Genomic DNA, 5,545 nt, shown 5'->3' with positions numbered 1-5,545 from the left:
AGGAGAGAACAGATTTCCTCCCAGAGTCGTCGGGTAATGATCAGGTCAGCGTGGCGGCGGTCAGCCATATTCCAGAGCGGCTCCCTTTCTCTGACGAGATCGATGAGGCGGTCCACATCAATCCCTCCATCCTCACCGTCAGAGTCGGGAGCACGCTGTGAAGGCTGTTAAAGAAAAAGACAAAAATAACATAATTAGCCTCCACAAAAGAAATGAAATAAAAAGTGCAAAAAAACAAAGCAAAAATATTTATACTTACACGCTGGTGACCGCCGCGTTGCTGTCGCCGACGACCCTGGGAGGCACTGCGAGGACCTCTTGGCCGAGCACCAGATTGGGAAGACTAGAGAAGAAAACAAAAAATGTTATGAGTTTGGATGTAGGCATTTGTTTGCTGTGTGTGGTCTGCAGAACATTGTTTTCTATGTGTTGTGTGTAGTGTGATGTTGTGTTTCTGCGTTTGATGCAAAAAACTTACGAATTGTGAGCCCACTCCAAGCGTCTGTCCACCCCTTCCTTCTTCTTCTGGGAGCTCCTCTTCATCTTGTGATTCCTGTTTTGAAATAAAAGGCGATGAATAGACATATATTACAGAGATGATGGATTTTGGAAATAAAAACTTACCGTCAAACGCTGACGATGCGAGGGAGGGCTCCCAGAAGAAGATGTGCTGTCCTGTTGATGGCCAGACTCCATGGCTGTGGGTATTGCTGCTGCCAGTGATGCCATTTCTGCTGCTGCTGCTGCTGCTGCATCTCTTTGGCGGCTGTTGAATAAAGAGAAACAAAGGGCCAATGAATATCTTGATATTCCATGGCCCTAGTTTGGAGGAATGGGGGATTTGATAATTACCGTCTCTCATCTACTTCTGGACTCCCCTCCCGTTCAGCATGCTGCTCCATTTGGGGTGTTGCTGATGGTGCTGCTGCTGCAGATGTCTGCTGCCTTCTCCTGTGCCTGGTTGCAGTCTTGGGTGGCATGTTGGGTGTGGCTGAGGGTCCCATTGTCTTGCTTTTATATATCTCCTGTGGGCAGAGCTACTGAGCATGCTCAGACCAAAAAAACCGGATCCGGCCACCGGATCCGGCTTTCGCCGGATCCGGCGCATTGCGGCGCTCATAGGCTTTCATTGTGTGAAAAAGCCGGACGCGCTGGATCCGGCGCGTCCGGCTTTTTCGCCGGAGACAAAAAACGTTACAGTAGACGTTTTTTCCAGACGCCGGATCGCGACACATTGCGACACATTGCCGGATCCGGCGAAAACCGGATGAAACGCATGGCCATCCGGCGCGATCCGGCGCAAATGCAAGTCAATGGGGGGGAAACCGGATCCGGCATTGCATTTCGCCGGATCCGGTTTCTGTCAAAAGCGACGGATCGCGCCTGACGGCGAAAACCTGATGTGTGAAAGAGGCCTTAGGCCTACACACTACACACCATCCCACACCATAGACTAGGTGGGACACTTAAGAGCAGCATGCTAAAAGATCTGCCCAAGAGACAGATAAACCCTGGCATTAGACACACCCGTAGGCTCAGAGAAAGCTGTCACCAATATGAGACTCTATTTGGGTAAAAAACCCAGTTTAGGGGTATTCTTTACTTAGCAGTTGACTATGCAATATGATACTTTGTCTGCATGTGTAATTGAATTTATCAAGAATTTTGCTAATGTCCATTCTCGAGTTTCTCTCCTTCATTGCCAGGTCCAGATTCGGTGCCTGGTATACACGTCCTGAAGTCAGGAGACTGAGTGTGGGTGGAGAAAAGTCCACAAAGAGAAGCACTCAATCCCAGATCCGATGGCCCTTCTCCAAGTGCTGACTCCACCGACCTGGAGGGAAACCCCACCTGGATCCACACATCGCATTGCAGGAAAAGGCCTTCATACCAGAAGATACACCTGAGCTGGAATGATGCTGTGGATGACCTCCCTGACTGAATAAATTGCCTACCTGATGGAGAATACACATGCACTGACTGCATAGACTGCTAACTAAGAGACTTTGATTACATTGCACCACACCCCCTTTAGGGACAGATCTCCTGACCGCCCATTAGCAAAAGTCTGTACAGAGGATGATGTATGCACTAGGCATATGTCAGTCCACTGGCAGCATAAAAGAGTTGCAGCGCTTTGGGCCAGGAGCAGGGTTTTAGGGCAAGTGATATCTAAGGGGGGATTGTTATGGAAATATATATGTATTTCATATAGATCTCACTTGCCTTCTATAGGCTATATACTCATGTACTCTTATATAGGCTATATACTGCTATATACTCATATATACTGCACACAGATACATATTCACAGTTTGAACCTTATAACTAGTTGGTGGAAATAACCTGCTACCCAGTCATCTCATTGTCTTGTGATTTGAGAAATATCTAGCAGACATAGGGAATGAGAAACTTAGGCCAGGTGGTCCGGCCGATATTGGAGACTTGCTGACAAGGGCAAGACTCCGGACAGTAAATCACGTGGTGTCTAAATAACCCCAGGTCGGACACCCATATATGTACATGCATTTAAACTGACCAATTAGCTAAGAAGTAAAGCCTTTATCTTAATGAGTAACCACTCCTTTATACGAACTGATAAAAGACCATATATGAATAAAGTTTCCAGAGGTTTTGCTGGGAGGTATTGCTGCCAACCAAGTCTGGCGTCTTTCCTTCTTTGAGCGCTCAATAAGACTCTGTCTAATTAGGACAGGCCACAGTATGCACAGGGGTAAATCTACCCAAATCAAAAATAAATCCACAACAGTCAGAATTGTAAAAATTGGCCCAGTCATGAACGTGCAAACCACCCTTGGGGGTTAAGGGGTTAATGGTTTTGAGGCATGCAAATAATTTAAATCATAATCAGCAACCCTATTTGGAGGCTGCCACCTATTGTAGAGGCAACAATCTGGCCATTTTGGTTCCTTGCTTGTGCTGGTGTATTTGTGGTTTGTGTAAAAAATGTCAGACAGACTTAGTTTCACTCCAACTGAGCGAGTACTTTTCAACTGGGTTTTGTCACACCACTTTGGCCAGCCATATCCTTTGATTGTAGATCCAAGGAGGAGGAGACGAATCTGGGTCTATCCGCTTTTGAGGCAACGCCTCACTAAAGACCATTTCCACCATCTCTATGCACCTCTGAGGACCCATCTCGACAAGTTTTACCAATATTGTCGCATGAGCCTTGCCACCTTTGATATTTTGTTAGAGACAGTGCACCCTGGGATCACCTTTCAGGACACCAGGCTGCGCAAATGTATTTTTGCTGAGCGCCTTAACCTTACGTTATGGTATGTGTTCCTTCTCCTCCTACTCTATGTTGATGATGTTTCTAAATGTAATAGATATTTCTTTACAAACTTTTGTTAAGAATTTTTAGGCTTTAAATTCAGAAATACAAACTCTTATTAAATACTAATATTTATTTGTATTTAAAATCATATAGCCATTGGAAATCTTTTAATGTTGTTCTGGCAAGGCTTGTTAGGTCGACACTGTAACTTTGATTATTGTAATTTTGTTGTAACCTTGAAATGTTATTTAAAATTTTTTTTGTCTTTTAGCTTCCTCACAACTGGTCTTTCATATGTGGCACAACATCATGAATTTTTAATTGGGAAATACTCAGTATGAGGCATAGTCCGCTCTACCTATTCTGAAATATGGTCCCGACGTCATCAAGTCGTCATGCCTGAGCCAAAGATGGAAGACTGGTTGCGGATTACCCGTGGATTTGAGGAGAGCTGCCAGTTTCCAAATTGTATTGGAGCCCTGGATGGGAAGCACATCCGTGTGCGTAAGCCGCCAAACTCAGGATCCCAAATCTATAAATAAAAAAACAATATTTTTCTGTAGTTTTGTTGACCCTGGTTGACAGTCACTACAGGTTTATAATTGTAGATATTGGGCCCTATGGAAGAACTGGAGACTCTAGAGTCTTTAATTCTTCCATTATGAGTTGGCGGCTGTGCAATAATCAGTTGGACCTGCCACCACCAAGTCAGCTTCCAGGCTCCAACAGTGAACATGTGCCTTATGTCCTTGTTTCAGATGAGGCCTTTCAATTGACCCGTCATGTAATGAGGCCCTATCCCCGTAGAAACATGGACCACCGGCGCAGAATCTTTAACTTTCGCCTATCCCGCACTGGTGGAGTGCGCCTTTGGCATTCTGTGTGCCAAATGGCGTGTCCTCCAGTCAGACATTCAGCTGAGTGAAGCTAATGTTAATGAGGTCATTAAAGCAAGTGTGATTCTACATAACTTCACACGAATACGATTGCTTCTCATGTGATGGCGCTGAAGTTGTGTTTGGAAATGTGGTTAGGCCTATTCCACATTTGATACCTGCCAATTGTCCGCCCTCTAAAATCAAAGTACGTGATGTGTTCACTAATTATTTTGTTTCACCTCAGGGAGCTACTCCATGGCAAGAGAATGCTATATCTATGTTGTAATTATCCATTATGTTGTTAATTAAAAAACCTGTTTGTTCTTGAAGTTTGTGTGTGCTTTCCCTTACATTGTGGCAAATGTGGAAAGATTAAGATGACCAAGTTCTGAATTAAATAACACACAAAAGTCATATGGTTTTAACTTTTTATAAAGCCAAAATATAACTTTGGAACAAAAAAAAACATATTTTACTCATATGGCTTTAGTGCCCATACAAATTTGGGCAAAAAATATGTTTCACATTTGTAAAACCAAAATTTGGAACAAATACAGAACTTTGCGTTAGCAAAATACCAAAAAACAACAAATTATAAATTCTGGTAGGTTGGTGGTGGGGATGACGGGAGTCCAGCTTGAGTTTGGTGCTGGGTTTGAGGCCCAACTTGGACTCTGTGTGGGTACATATTCTGGACCAGGATGGGTGATGTGGCCAGGATCCTGGTGCTAACTATAGAAGTGGGATGAGGGATATTGGAGTGGATACTCCTGTGGATTTTGGTAGCCACGTGTTTCATACCCCCCAATATGGCCATGTCGACCAAAGCCAGGTTGGGACCAGCCTGCAACACTGGGTCTGATCAAGTGGCCGTATTGGGCAGGTGGATTGTAGGCTGCCATTTGTGCCTGTGGAGGCCAATGTTGGATTGGTGGTGGATTGGTATGTGGTGTAGGCACCCGTGGAGGAGGTGGCTCAGATTCTGATTGTGCCTGCACTTCTGGTATTGGGGACATTCTGAGCTGGTTACGGGGTGACAGCTGCCAGTGCTCCAAAAACTCAAAAACCTCATATGGGTTATTGGGGTGTGTGCAGGCATCAAACAGGATTTGAATTGATTCTCGCACACGCAGTCTGACCTCCTGGGGTAGTGGTCAGAGGTACGGGGCCAGGTTGCAGGCAAAGGCTTCCTCACCATCATCCTGGACAAATAATTTAACATCCCTGTATCGACATGCCTCCTTGTGACAGTGGCAGGGATGTCTCTCCTTCATAAGCCACAGCGGGGTATGACACCAGGCTGGGGTGAGATCTCAAGAGGCACAGTAGGGCTGCTGCTATTTCACTGGTCCTCCTGTTGTGCTTC

At 45.2% G+C, this 5,545-nt stretch overlaps 1 long non-coding RNA gene across 1 annotated transcript; it reads left to right on the top strand.

Annotated features, from left to right (window-relative positions):
* Positions 1–1,233: 1,233 nt before the first annotated feature.
* Positions 1,234–4,508, top strand: LOC141055601 (uncharacterized). Its single transcript, XR_012221500.1, has 2 exons — positions 1,234–3,299; positions 3,573–4,508. It is a non-coding gene; the product is annotated as an uncharacterized lncRNA (long non-coding RNA).
* Positions 4,509–5,545: the final 1,037 nt, after the last annotated feature.

The sequence above is a fragment of the Dendrobates tinctorius genome, unplaced genomic scaffold (genome assembly GCF_039654945.1).
Source record: "Dendrobates tinctorius isolate UK_male_01 unplaced genomic scaffold, ASM3965494v1 ptg000188l, whole genome shotgun sequence".
Classification (NCBI taxonomy): Eukaryota; Metazoa; Chordata; class Amphibia; order Anura; family Dendrobatidae; genus Dendrobates; species Dendrobates tinctorius.
This window is presented reverse-complemented; position numbering and strand designations above follow the sequence as displayed.